The sequence below is a fragment of the Sus scrofa genome, unplaced genomic scaffold, assembly GCF_000003025.6.
Source record: "Sus scrofa isolate TJ Tabasco breed Duroc unplaced genomic scaffold, Sscrofa11.1 Contig2026, whole genome shotgun sequence".
Lineage (NCBI taxonomy): Eukaryota > Metazoa > Chordata > Mammalia > Artiodactyla > Suidae > Sus > Sus scrofa.
In genome coordinates, this window is record NW_018085004.1 from 108,948 (window position 1) to 125,041 (window position 16,094).

General features: G+C 34.1%; 2 pseudogenes; both read left to right on the forward strand.

Annotated features, from left to right (window-relative positions):
• The first annotated feature begins 3,673 nt into the window (after positions 1-3,673).
• On the forward strand, positions 3,674-6,587 carry LOC110258414 (annotated as a pseudogene).
• An 8,335-nt stretch (positions 6,588-14,922) lies between these two features.
• Positions 14,923-15,865, forward strand: LOC110258415 (annotated as a pseudogene).
• Positions 15,866-16,094: the final 229 nt, after the last annotated feature.

Sequence of the window (16,094 nt, forward strand, 5' to 3'; positions counted from 1 at the left end):
GCATGGTGTGTCTCCGGGTGTTTGTGAGGGAGTAAGTTTGTGTCCTGATGGAGGGTGAGGTCTAGCATGGACTAGAATGATCTGAGCATCAGGGGTGGCTCAGGGAATGGATCTCTTTGAAATTGCTCATCTTAGCTCTTTCCCATTTCCCTTCACATAAATGTTTCTTTAAATAGACCCATTTAGTTAAAATTTTTGACTATGGATACAAATTCCTATGTTTGCTCTGGCCATTTCAATTGGCCAAGATTTCTTCACATTGCTCTCACTTTTCCTCACTTTTCTGTTTTTCTTGTCACTTTTCCTCTCCAGCCATCAGACAAGCCCTAGTTTAACATCCTTGTAATGATTTCATCAACTGACTTAACCTTGTTAATAGGTCATTTGCATCTTCTAGAGAATAAGAATGACATCTTGTAAAGATCTTGGGCTTTGTAATATGGTCAACCTGGGTTCAAATTTGGCCTCAGCCACCTATTGATATGTGTCCCTGACAAGTTGTTTAATCTTTCTGTAACATATTCCCTTATCTATAGAGAAATGATAATAGTGTAAGCATTTATTTTTATTTTTATTGTACAATTTTATATATCATAATTTAAGATAGCTATTTTGTAAACATCTAAGATTAATTGCACATGTAGTAAATGTCACCTCAAATTTAATTTATTCTCTTCCTGTGCTTCTAATTCTGTTTTTAAATAGGTATATTTTGAATTTCAAATATATGACTATAAAATACCTTAGAATGCAGTACCAGTTATAACTTTAGAGATATGAAGTGGCACAAATAGAGAATATGACATAGAAAAATACTGCAGAGACATAGAGGAAATAGCTGTCTTTCCTAGTTCATTTTAATTCTTTCTTCTTGGATACACATCTCTACTATCATCTCAAACCATCCATGCATAAGCTTTCTTTTCTCCAATTCTCTTCCCTTTTTCTTGATTTCTATGATTTGCTTTTCTTCTCAATTTCAGGTTTTGAGAAAGGCAGTTAGGACTAAGTGAAAGTATTCTTCAAAAAGTGCTCCCATCTTTATCCCTAGCTACCACCATCTACTTACCTAGGTAACAATCATCTTTATTTAGCCTGCCTATATGACCACACTTCAGGACTATCTTTCATTAAATTTTATTTTAGATTTGTGCTTGGATTTAGATTTGTAGACATTTTCAAAATTACCTCCTTACAAATTACTCAAAATCTTAACCCTTCTTTCTGAATTTCTATAATCCCTAATGTCACTATATCACCCAGACTCTTTAACTGATACTCCTTTTGTTTAACTCACAGCAGTAATTTTGATCATTTTTGCATAAAACACATTTTTATAACATCATGTCTTCATCACATTGACCACCTTGTCCTCTACTCCATCAGATTTTAAGCATCACAATTTTTTAATATCAAATTCCTGGCAAAACTCTTCCAGACAATGTTGGTGATTAATCCATAAAATGAAGTTATATTACTGCTCAAACTTGCTTCCACCTAACTGGTTTTAAACTCAAAATTCTAATGCAAATTCTGGTATATTTCCCTACAGTTTTATGGGTTTCTTCTTACTATTTTCCTAAAATATATTTTGAAATTGAGAACAGGTAATATTACTTGAATATTCATCAAGTAAATTACAGAAGGAACATTAAAAGACAAATGCATTCCAACAATTTTTAAAATGTAAGAAATAGATTTGAGTAATTCCTTCTTCTTAACTGAATTAAATGTACACTATTGTACTGCTACTGGATTTGCAAAGGTGTCTCTCTCCAAAAGTATTTCATAGTTTCCCATATCAGAATAAAAGTATTACACTTAGTTGAACAACTCACAAGAACATAGTTATTCTTTTTAGATTTATTGACTGAGGTCTTCTTTGATTTAAATAAGATTCTTGAAAATTATTTCCAAAACACAACTTTGATTAAAATAAATTGTCATAGCCTATAATATTAGGGTATCAAAACTTCTTCCAAAGTATTTTCCAGTAGAGTCTTCAAGAAAATTGTATTTTTCTCATTAAAAATATAAGTCAAGGACACCATAGAGAACCTCTCAAGGGTGAGCCAGACTTTCAAATAAATTTGGGATCATGCTGTATATTTGCATCTACCTGAGTGATTTTGGGGAATCACATGACAGAGAATTTTGATTGAGGTGTTTGTCATGAGCTACAAATAGGACAATTGCACTTAAGATTTTTTATTTTCATAGATGGTATACTTTTCTTCAGCCAATCATTTTTTTGTGTGTAACATTAGGCACAGTCAAATAAAAATTCAACACCTGCATTAAAATTAAATACATATATGATTTATTGACATAGGTGGTAATATAACTTCAATGTATATTAATACCATTAAATCATATAGGAAAGCTCACTTCTCTTTGCTGGGAGAGTTTATCTTGGCAGCTAGGCAGAGGCAGTGGTTATCTGATATCTTCTAATACCATGTATCTCATTTACATTTCATAACATTTTAGAAAATGTGTTATATATGTGTGTATTGGTGTATAACATATGAAATATCAAAATAAATATAAATTTCTAAAAGTATGTTAACTGCAGTTTTTACTATATCTATGGACATTTACACTGAAGTACAAAAAAGTAAATAATATTTATTTCCAAACATTTCTATTGTAGATGTATCCCGGGCAAATTAAAATTAAACCTTGGGGTGCAATTAAAATACAAATCTCAAGAGATCAAAGATGCTAATTGACCAATTCCTTTATGATTTAATTTTATGAGTTTAAAAGAGATGCTTGTATGCAAAGATTGCTTAACTCTAATTTCAGAAAAGAATCCTTTGTTATGGGACTGTTTTAGAAATACACTACAAAAAAAAAGTAATCCTGAATATAAATATAAATTTGAGCTAAAAAATATATTTTAATTTTGAGAAGGCACACAAAATAAATACTTTGTTAATTTGGCTTTTAATTTTATTCTATCAATGGAATGTAGTATAGGTATTATCCAGAACTGTCATCAAAACCACCAATGATTTTTCCATCAAATTCCTAATATCTTCAGGTGTCCATTATATAAAAGATAGAGTTCTGTTTTTACAATAGCAACAGAAATAATATCAGATTCAAGCTATTCTATTGGGAATTCACAGGATTCAGAATTGTTGAGGCCAATATAGTTAAGGCCAAAAATATATGGTGAATTTCACAAATATTACACAATGTTTTTGCTTCTTGTAATCTGAACATATCCCTGAAAATAGCTGGCAGAGGTCTGAAAGGGAAAGAAATTTCCTTTTGTAGACTAAATCCCAGGTAAGTCTAATTTTAACATCCTCTTCATTATTGTGTGTGTGCATGTATGTTTCTAATATTGAGAAACTTTTTCTTTTTACAAAAGCCTGTATATTCCAGTAAGTTTTCAGAAAAGTGCCTTTAATGACAGGCAAGGCAAAAATGCTGCCATTGACTAAATACTAGTTAAAGGAAATAATGGACAAAGAGGAACACTGTGAACATGAGAGATACTAAGTGATTAAATATATTTAATATTACATCAAGTCCTTTTGGGTTACTACAGTAGAGTGCTAAATGTCTGAAATAAGCTTGCATTTCAACAGCATGGTGAGTGATGCCTGAGGATCCCAGACCTTGAGCCTGGTGGAGCACAGTCTAGGCACCCTGCTGGGCTATGCATTATCCTGCATCTGCATCACCAGGGGCTGCTCCCAAATGCTCACATCAACTTACAGTGGCAGGGGCTCTGGCTGGCTCTGGGTGGGTCCTGTGCATGCTCTACCAGTGTGCAGTGCATACCAGTAGAAAGCTGGGCTGCACTGTGCACTTAAACTCCAGTAGTCAGATGCTCCCTGGGCAGTACACTCCACCAGGGCCCCCAGCACCCGTGCTCACCACTCCTCTATGGAGACCTGAAGGACTGGCCTTGGCCTTGTCAGCATTGTGCAGTCCAGGGCCAAGGATTGCTAACTTGGAGGTGCACACTGGCAGGATGGCTAAGAATATGGGCAGGATGGGGGGCACTACTCTGCTGGGGTCCAGGGGCCAGGGTCACTCCCCAGAGGCATCACTACCTGGCTTCCCTGCAAGGTGAAGCTGAGGTGAGGGGCCTGGCAGGAAAGACAGGCTGGGGGGGGCCCTGTGTGGCTCTGCCTGTTGGTTGCTGGAGGCAGCCAAAGTCCCCCAACCCATCCAGGCAACACCAATCCAAGGCCCTGGGCTCCTGTCCTGGGAAGGGAGAGATCTGGGTGCTGAGTTGCCAATGAAGGCCTTGGATCACCCCCAGCTGATCTGGGGGTTGGGGGAAAGTGGTTGTGGGGATGCAGAGGCAACAGTTACCTATTTCTAGCAAAATGCCAGAGGTTAAATTGCCTTAACCTGAGAGAGAAAAAAAAAAGCAGTTCTAGTTTCAGTTCTGACTATTTATCACCCACTTATATCAGTATAACTAAGCGAGTTCTCTAATTTCTAGTGTAATCAGCTTACATATTATTTTTGGTTTTAAATATAACAAGTTGTATTTATTTCACTGTTTGTAGGTGTTTTATCATTGACTTGGAAAGTACCATATTGCAATGAATTAGTTATCCCCTGAGATCATAGATAATCATGCATTTCATGTTGGAAACACACATGGTTACTAAGCACAAATACAAAACTATTTGGCTATGATATAGATTAAGTTCCTCATTTGGTCATATCTCACCAATTGGAAGAAAGGGTAGGTGATAGAAAAAAACTAGGGAATTTTAGCATTAACATGGAAAATAAATACAGTGTTTCTTACTTCATTTTTATATATGTTTTATATAATTTATAAATTTATAGTGTATATTATATATTAATATAATACATAAATATGTGTATATATACATATTTTACAAAATTTTGCAAATTTTATTGATTCCAAGTAACTATTAAATGTGCCCATCTAAGATCTTATTAAGCTCTTAAAGCAATCCTTTATTTATGTATTTATTTATTTACTAATAAGGATTTTAATTTTTTCCATTGTAGCTGGTTTATAGTGTTCTGTCAATTTTCTACTATACAGCAAGGTGACCCAGTCACACATAAATATATACACTTTTTTTCTCATATTATCATGCTCCATCATAAGTAACTATGTACAGTTCTCTGTGCTAAACAGCAGGAACTCTTTGCTTATCCATTCCAAAATCAATCCTTTAAAGTAGCTGTTAAATGCTGAAATTTTAAGACTGCCACACAAAAGTATTATTACATTCACAAATTACAGATCCTACTTTCCTAAATAACATTTACATTTTCTAATACAGTATAATTTATTCCAGCAGGTAAATTTCAAAGTGTGTGACCGGTGATACTAGGTTAGAGGCTGTTAAATCTTAGAAGGAAAATCTTCAAAAATCATTCCAGATAAATTTATTTTTGAGTGCAACCAATTCCACACAAGTATGATTTTGAAAATTTTTAATCTTGTATCAGCTCTTTAAAGAGTAAAAATAATACATATGTTATCAATTAACTTGATGTCATTAACATTCATATCTCATTGGTCACTATCCCATTGTGGGAGGTTAAATATATCATGATAAGCAAGTCTTCAGATTTGCATCCTTCTCTAACTTCCATTATTGTTATTTGGCAGGTAAGCCAAAGGCCTGAGCTGATAGACACAACTGGGAAAAATTTCACCAAGGTGACTTTCTTTATCCTCTCTGGATTTGCAAATCACCCTGAGCTATGGGTCAGCCTTTTCTTGGTGTTTCTTTTTATCTGTTCACTGTTTTGGGGAAACTTGGACTGATTATGTTAAGCAGAATTGACTCTCAGCTTCACACACCTATGTCCTTTTTCTTAGCAATTTACCATTCATTGACATATTTTATTCCTCTACTATAACACCCAAGGCATGGGGAATTCCCAGTCAAAACAGAAAACCATCTCCTTCATTGGCTGCTTTGTTCAAATGTATTTTTTTTTTTTTTGGATTTGGTTAGTAGTGAGTGTTTTCTTCTAGGATCAGTGGCCTATGACCACTATGTCACAACCTGAAATCCCTTACTGTATTCAGTGATTATGTCTCAGAAAGGGTGTAACTGGCTGGGAACAATGCTACATACAGTAGGCTTTACCAATTCTCTGATATCCATCTGTGTGATCAGCAGTTTGGCATTCTGTGATTCCAGCATCAATCACATTTTCTGTGACACCATAGCTCTTTTGCCCCTGTACTGTGTGCATGCATTCAGCACAGAAATGGAGATCTTTGTTTTGGCTGGGCTCACCATTCTTAATTCTCTCTTATAATCATTATCACCTATATTGTCATTATCTCAGCCGTCCTGAGGACCAAGTCTGCATCAGGCAGAAAAAAAGCCTTTTCTACCTGTGTGTCCCACATCATGGGTGTGACTATCTTCTATGGGTCCCTGATTTTCACATATTTGCAGCCTGATAACACACCATCCTTGACCCAAGCACAGGTGGCATCTGTATTCTATACCACTGTCATTCCAATGCTGAATCCACTCATCTATAGTTTGAAGAATAAAGATGAAAAAGGTCCTCTCCTGAGAGTCATACAAAGAAAACATTTTGCATGACAAATCTCTTCGTGCTGCAAGAAAAGCACACCTGTCTGGTTTCAAGCACTCCATTGCTCCAACAATTAGGAAACTACTAGAATAACTCAAAAAAGCATAACACAAAATAACTGATAATAGAATCTTAAAATGTGAGAGACAAATTATTATTTAATATGTATGGGATACCAAATAATCATTTTGAGTTCATTTCATTACACTATTCAGACACACACATGCACAAATAAGAAAGCAACTGACCAGTAACTGAATCTTTCCCTGACTATCCTTGAGTGAGCATATTATCACAGTAAAACATGTTAGACAATTATTCTATTGACTTTTCATATTGTTTGATATTGTTTTCTCAATCATCAACAAATTGAGAGTAATAGTAAACTAGAAAATGAAGAGATAATGACTCCAATTATGGCTGAGAGCCACAGAGCAAAAAAAAAAAAAAAAAAAAAAAATGTGCAGCATTAACAAATGTAAGTCCAGGGTTGAAGGGGTGGGTTTTTGAAGTTATTCCAGTGGTGATCAATGAGAACAAGAGACACAGGGTAATACAGAGACATCTCTTGGCCATGTAGATTCATTTCACTATAACAATTATAATTTTGATCATTTATTTCAAAAGCAATGCATTTATGAAGTGGAGTTCATTCTCCATCAAAAAGAGCAGTTTAATTTCTTCATCACCTTGATCTTCCTCCCTAAGTTCAAAGATTTGATAAACATTTAAATGTGAATGTGTCTATGTGAGTGTTTGTGTAGATGAATGAAGTACTAGCAGTAGCATAATTCCCTAGGCATTTTAGAAGGAATCTGTAGAGATTCTCATTTCTCTAAAGCAGGCAGAAAAACCTTCACTAAGTATGTAGTATTAAAAGGGGAAACTGTTTCCTTATTATTTTCCTTGAAAGGAGATTTAAGGTAAACCTCAATTAATGAACTCTCCCAGGCACTGTTACAAAATGATCACTGGAGAAGATGTAACCCTCATTACCACCTTTACTGAGCATGAATCATTGAGTAGTAACTAAAGGATTTGGGACATCACATTTAAAATATATTTTAAAAGGAATTTGATGAGGTGCTTTAAAAATAAAATGTGTGTTTATGATATTTTTCTTTCCAAGTATGCAAGCTCTCTGACAGAAGAGTTTGCTATGTTATATTTTTCCTATCCACAACACATTGCTAATGTATCACATACACAATATGTAATTAAATACTTTCTTTGCATTTTATTTGCTTGTGGAAGCATAGGGATTCATGCATCAAGGGCAGGGATTCTACCTTAGTCATGTTGATCTCTTTCTTTGGTATTTGGAATGTGTGCATTTTGGCATTCAAAAACACATTAATTTAGTTGAAACTTCTATTTCTATAATTCCTGCAAAAACATCTTATTTATATGATAAAATGGCATAGTAATTAACATATTTCTTTTCACCTGATTTTTCCTTATGGTTAAGATATAGAAATGAGTATACAGAGATTTATAGGATTTACAATCATATAGAAATGTATAAATCTCTGGTTAAGCCTTCTCACATATCCTGTACCACAGACAAATCTCCTATAAAAAATCAGCCTCAGTCTTGGAAATAAGTAGCTAAAGATAATTCATGTGAAAGGCTCTGTTTGTGCACACATATTTACTTGGTTTTAAAATTTTAATTTTCTTCTCTGATCTACAAATGTCTTCTGACTCCTGCAAGGTTCATTTTATAATGTAAAATACTATGCTATGAACCATTATAAGTGACAACTTGAAACATACTATGCATTACTCTAGGGATATATTGAGGCTTCTGTCTTATCAGTCATTTCTTTTGTCAAGTCTACATGAATTTCTTTTTCCTCTGAAGCAGAGTGTAATTCAGATTGGTTGCTCTCAATATTTTTTCATCATCATCATGGAGACCTATTAACCTCAGTATATTTTCCTTTCATTTCAAAGATTTTCTCTCATGAATTATAACCACATTGCTCAATTTTTTGTAAATATCTGTAACATCAAGACTGCTGAACTGTATTTATATTTACCCTTGGTCTAATTGTATGTATCAATTTTCACTTGTTTTTGCATATGTATTAATCATATGTAGATAATTCTAAGATTTTATCATTTTGGTATCAATAAAATTATGTACCTAATTGTTATTTTTATGCTTTTATGTTTCCTTGCTTGTTTCTAAGAGAAAAAAGTGCCATATTTTTCTCACTAATCACAAGCAAAAATATAATTTATTTGACCAAAGTTATGATTAAATTTCCTTATATAGTTTCAATATTCTCTTCATATTTATTTATGTGTAAAACTTCCATCTTTCTCTCTTCTCGATGCTCTTTATATTCCTTCCCTCTAGAATCTGTGATACACATGTCCAGAATGAGCCTTATATATCTTTGCATTTTCTCTAGTCTTTCCTTCTCTCCAGACTCTAGCACTTGACCAGGCCAGATGATCAACTTAATAATGTTTAGAACAATGTCCCCACAGTGATCACAGTTTGTAAAATGACCCAGATATTTTTTTTCTTTTTTTCATTAGGCTGGAATAAAAGACAATCTGTTTAAAATGTTTACCTCATCAGGCTTCAAAATAAAAATACTGAGTATTTTTTCCATGTATTTATACTGCAGTGCCCTTAAAATACACCTGTTAACATTTGTGTTTCTCTAGTTTGTGTTCTATTTCACAGCTTTAAAACATCTTTTCTATCAATGTAAAGAAAAAATAAAATTATGTTTCACATTTCCTTTTTTTTTTTTTTTGGTTGTGCTCACAGCATGCAGAAGGTCCCAGGCTAGGGGTCCAGGGTTCAGACTCACACCCAGCAGCAACCCAAGTCACTGCAGTGACAATGCTGAATCCTTAACCAGCTGCACCACAGGAGACCTCCTTAATTTCTTTTACTTCAAGAAAGACTAGAAATTCCTGAGGAACTAAATTACTCAATGAAAGTGACTTTTTGATAGCAGGCAGAGTCAGACTCACTCTCTTGCCCCTACACAAAGATTAGAGATCAGTTCAGAAATGAATTCCAGATATTGTCTGAATTGGAAAAAGTACTGTAAAGTAAGTTAAGATTTTTATGTAAGATTTTTACATAGGATATTTGCTTTCAAAATATGGGAAAGGGAAATGGTCTGAGAATCTAAAAATAGCTAAAGAAATGAAAGAGTAAAAATACATTTTAGAAAAAATATAGAACAATTGGTGTTACAAAACATGAACATATTGGAAAAAAAAGTAATTTTATATTTATTCAGTATAACAAATTCTTCTAAAAAGACAATGATTATCAAAGTGAGTCTAAATACAGTATATTGTATTTTTCACACATTTTTTAACAAAATAGTGATGCAAAATATTATAATAGAATAACTATTTTTATAGAACACCATTTTTACTATGCCATTTGCCTGATTCTCACCTCTTCCATATATATATATATATATATATTTAATATTTTATACTTCTCTTCTTTCAGTGTGACCATATCACTGAAGACTCTGAAGAAATTTCCTTGAGAAAAAAAATTTTAAAATACTATGGCTACCCTCATAGCATATGGAATTTGAATAGGAGCCACAAACACAGTAATGCTGGACCCTTAACCCAATGCACTGTGCCAGGAATCCAACTTGCACTTCTGCAGTGACCAGAGCCACTGCACACTGCCCTTGGTTTCTTAATGCACTGCAACACAGTAGGAACCCTAAAATTTGTTTTTAATAGAAGAGGTCCAATTGTCTCCATGCAGTCCCTACTCTTAGTTTTTCTCCAAAGCACTTACCACCATAGACACACAGATTCTTCATTATTGCTTCTCCTTCTCCTCTCTCCCAACATAAAATAACACTCTTACTACATATTACTCTCTGCCCCTCAGGGTGCATGACCTATCCACTGCATGGACCTCTGCACTGACGTTCCCCTTTCTGAACCACTCCCCTCCCATGTACCTGCATGACTAACACTTCCCTCCTTCAAATATTTGCTCACAATCCAACATCGTATTAAGCTTACCTTGACCACACAATTTCTGATTGCTTCCTCATGCCCCTATTCCAGAACTCCCTCCTCTGAGCTGTTTCACTTTTTATTTTTATAGCAGTTTTCACCTTCTAACACGTTATATTACTTTTTATGTATTTTTTCCTATTTACCCCAGCTGTGAATTTATAATCTTTAATACTATAATTGATAAGACCAGACATGCATATCAACATTTGACTCTTTCTTTCCCAGAATCTGAGTTAATTATACTAGTTGAGTAATCATAAATTGAAATCCGTGACTTTAAATTTATTAGTCCATAAAGTAATTGATAAATTGATTAATCCATAAATTTCAATAAATTTACCACATTTAAATTAAAGAGTCACATTCATTTTCTGTCTGCAATGTAGTATAATATAAAATTGATACCTAAAGGAAAAAAAGTGGAGAGTTCCTGTACTGGCTTATAAGTAACAAACCCTACAAGTATCCATGAGGATGTGGGTTGGCTCCCTGGCGTCTCCCAGTGGGTTAAAGATCCAGTGTTGCTTTGAGCTGCAATGTAGTTCACAGTCATGTCTAAGATCTGCTATTGCTGTGGCTGTGGCAAAGGCTGGTGGCTAAAGCTATAATTTGACCCCTAGCCTGGGAACTCACATATGCTGTGGGTTTGGCTCTAAAAAGACAAAAAAGTAAATAAATATATATTCTTTTAGCTTGACCTATTTTTTTTAAATCTTGAATTATTCTTAAACAATAGGAAATTTAAAATTTTAACTTTAGATTATCTATTTACTATGCCACAATAAAAGTAATTATTACCACTATATACAGGTCAAATTTAAAGCAACACTCAGATGAGTAATGCATATATTAAATTCATATATTATCAAACAGATTACAAAAAGTAAATAAACAGCTATTACTAGGTAATATAGAAAAAAAAATGAATTGAACCTAATGGGGAAAAGCATTTCTATGCCACAGTATGCTTCTTTGGCATAAGGATTACCTTGAGCTGGTTATTTTTATTTTTATTTTTTTGTCTTTTGTCATTTTAGGGCCGTACCCACACATATGGAGGTTCCCAGGCTAGGTGTCTAATCAGAGCTGTAGCTGCTGGTCTATGCCAGAGCCACAGCAACATCAGATCCAAGCCAAGTGTGTGATCTACACCACAGCTCATGGCAAAGCTGGATCATTAATCTACTGAGAAAGGCCAGGGATTGAACCTGCAACCTCATGGTTCCTAGTCTGATTTGTTTCCACTGTGCCATGACAGGAACTCCAAGCTGGTTATTTTTAAGAAAGAGCAGACACAGGATATATTCCGAAAACTGAATAGATGTTACCTTTTGTAAGAGGCATTTACATTTAAAATGGAAATCTTCATGTACAAGGATGTCTCTCTCTCTCTGTACCAAGAAGAGGAAGAAAACTAAATATCTAGAAACTTATCAATGAAGAAGGCTTGGACTTGAACCTGCACTGACAAACATACCATTGTTTACTATATTCTTATTCCTGCCTCCCATCCTCCCTCCCCCCATTATCCTTTGTGTTTAGCTTGACATGATGTTTAAGGGGGAGGCTTGGGCCGTTTGAAGGAGTCACTCAGTTTTCCTGGTATCACCCATGTATACAGGATATAAATATCATTAAATTTCTGCTTATTTTTCTCCTATTATTCTGTCCTTCATTACAGTGGGTGGGTCTTATTCAAAAAATGAGAATATAGGAAAAATTGTTTGTTTTTCTTCATAATCCTAGTAAAGTAGGGGAAGAATGATAAAATCTAGATAACAATTAATGGATTTGAAAGCAAAAAAATAGCATCTATCTGAAAAAAAACAACAACAGTCTTGTAAGATTTAAAGAAAGAAATAGTAACTAGAATAAAATAAAAGAAAAACCATTGAATGAAGAAACATTTAACTGCATGAATGAATAGTTAAAACTGTAGTGAGCTAGTGTATATCATCATTAAATCAAAAGATATTTAAAATCTCTGATCAGACTTTGTTTTTTTCCATTTGGCTCAGTGAATTAAGGATTTGGGGTTTTCACTGGTGTGGTTTGGGTCCCAGCTCTGGAGCAGGTTCAATCATCACTGTCCCTGGAAATTTGCATGCTGTGGGCATGGCCAAAAAAAAAAAAAAAAAAAAAGGGAGAATAGCTTAAAGTCATAAGCATCACTAAACATGACATATGTAGGGAAAATATTGAGGAAGAAGCACTTGCTCCCAGTAATTTTGCAAACAACAGGGCTTTGGAGGTAGCATTTACATAGAAAATTACCATGTCTCTCATTTGATTTAACTCTCAGTTATCTACTGTCAAATAGATTTATATTCACTTTTTAACCTCCAAATAAGCCTGTTTCAGCAGCACTGACTTCTAATAAATAGAACTGCCCTTCATCAAAGATATAGTACAAATAAAATGTGCTCCCTTGGCTACAACAATATATTACTTCCTAAAACCATGATGTATGAGTGGACTTTTCTGTAAGATTCCCTTTTAAATCTATACAACCATTGATCTAATTATCATGAATTAATGAAAAAACCTACAAATTATGGGTTTTATGAAAGTCTAATGTAACACTGTTTATAGTATATTATGAAATTTTAGGTGAATTGAGGATGAATATTGAATATATGGTACCACAAAAATTATGCAAATCTAGAGGCATATAAATAATCATTTTATGAAAAAAATAATTGAGAAAAATTATCAAAACATTTCAACAGTTTTGAATTGTTTTCAGACTGTTCTTTGTATTTGGTTTCTAATGAACATATTACTCATATAGTATCACACACTTAAATATAAAAGTATCATTGAGGAAAATGTATCCTTCTGTCCCTGATGGTTTCAGACCTAGAGTAATTAAGTATTTCCCTAGAAAGTGCTTCTCTACCACTCCAGGCATCAATTTGGACATCACAAAAGAAAACCAAACCATTAGGCTCTTCATTGTGTGGGTAGTAAGGGAAAAGATAAGTAGCATTTCAAAACTTGGCAGAGCTGCATGGAGTCCTTGAACTTTTGTCTTTGGAAGCATTTTGAGTAAAATCCCATGTAAATTGGCCCACAGGGATGACCAAATTTTTCATTATCACCAATCCACAGTATATGAGGTAACCTAGAATTAACAGGATGAGTGGCAAGACCTAGGTTTCTCTGTTTATATACCTATTTGTTTTAAACATAGCTTTCTGGAAAATTTTACCTTTGATCAGGAGCTGACCACAATTTCTAGGTTTATTTTTTTTCCCTCTGGGAAGTGAATGCACTAAGATTTAAAGAGAACATATCTCTTAGAAAACAAATATATTACAGAAATTTTCTACTTAAATAGTCTTCATGTCTTATTTGTGAATAAATTTTGAGGTTGACATATGGCTAAAAAGATAATACAGGAAGACAGTGGTTTTACATCAAATTTGACTCCTGGGAAGTATTATTTTGAAAATTAGAAGGTTTTCCTTAGGCTCAGATAAAGCGTTGACATTATCAGAAGAATATACATGTAGATAGTACTTTGACAACACCCTAAGTAATGCCAGGGCATGTGGAACTAGAAATACAGAGATGACATAATCAGGGACTACAAGAAACATGCATATTTTAGAAATATAATTTTGGAAGAATTTTGATTTTGAATGGTCAAATTAGGAAATTATTCATCATAACTTTTGGAAGCTAATATGAACCTGTGGTCTATCATTTTAATGCACCCTACTAATATCCACTAGGTTAAATATATTTATCATTTATATTAAATAATATTGGAAGTTAAAAGAGCACATGGTGGATTAAAACTATTATTCTGTCATTGTTTATTATATATATAGCATTTTCTTCCTGAGGTTTGCTGAAGTTTATAAATGGGAATAGAGCATCATAAGTCTGCTGTCTGCTGTCAATCTATTTTGGGAAAATTGCAGACCCAACATATAATAGTACTGATTTTGGATAAGTTACCAAAATTCTCTGTGCCATTTTTCTCCTCTAAAATATGTGGCTAGTAGTATTACGTATGGTGTAATAATCCATGGAAACATAATGCTCTAATAAAGGGAAGCATTCAGAACAGTGTCATGCATATTTTAAATATCCAATATATTAGCTTACATTATATCCAAATGCTAATTTATACCTATTTCTATATTTGGCAATCAAATATACTCTGTAAACCTTTCTTAATATCACATTACAGAAAAACTAAAGTAGTAAAAATATGTCCTGTCTTTCATTTAAACACAACTTTCTGAAGCCATGCCTGCTAAACATCAACTTCAATTTCTCAACAGTTTAGAGCATTTGAATACTATGGGTGGAAAACATAACACACATGTGAATGACTTCATCCTTATGGGACCGACAGATTCTGAAGCAATCCAGAGGATGCTATTTATGCTATTTCTCCTGATATACCTGGTTACTGTGCTGGGCAATGCAGGAATGATATGGATAATCCACCTGAGTCTCCAGCTTCATATCCCCAAGTATTTTTTTTCCTCAGCCACTTGTCATTACTTGATCTCAGTTACTCAAAAGTCATCACACCTAAAACTTTAGAGAACTTACTGATTCCCACCAAGTACATTCCATACATGAATGGCTTCACCCAGTTGTATTTCTTTGTCTTCTTGGGGGTCACTGAATGTTCTTCTCTCCTCCACAGCATTTGACTGCTGTGTAGCTACTTGCACTCCTCTGCAGTATCACGTTGTTGTGTACACATGATGCTGCTGCTCCTTAGTTTTTGGATCTTATTTGATTGGTTTCATGGACTCCTTTGTCAATGTGCTTTTCATGAGCATACTGGATTTTTGCAACTCCAATATAATCCATCACTTTTTATGTGACACATACCTAATTTTAGCCTTGTCTTGTACTGACATATAAGACATGGAAATAATGGTATTCTTTGTAGCTGGCTCACTCTAATGGCATCTCTTATCACAATACTTGTGTCCTATGTGTCTATCCTTTCTACTATCCTGAAAATTACTTCTACCACAGGAAAGAAATAGCCTTCTGTACTTGTGCCTCCCACATCCTGGGAGTCACCATCATTTACGACACTATGGTTTTTACTTATTTAAAACCAAGTAAGTCCTCCTTGGGAAAGAAATCAAGTGGTTCTGTTTTTTATACTATTGTCATCCCCACACTGAATCCACTCATTCACAGTCTTAGAAACAAAGAAGTAAAAAATGCTTTCATTAAAGTCTTACAGAAAACCGTGGGTACCTGGCAATTAAAGTGAGAGTGAAGCTAAACTGAATAGATTTTTTTCCCTCTTCCCTATAGTGTATTCCCTTGGTCTTTTTCCAGAAATGCTGGAATCCTTTATGTATTTGTTTTCTGTTTGGCCAAATATGGTCTTTTCATTTCCAGGAAGATGCCTTTAGAAATCCATGTAGGGGGTATAGCTCAGTGGTTGAGCATTTGACTGCAGAAATTGATAATATATTGGAAACTATGAAATATATTAA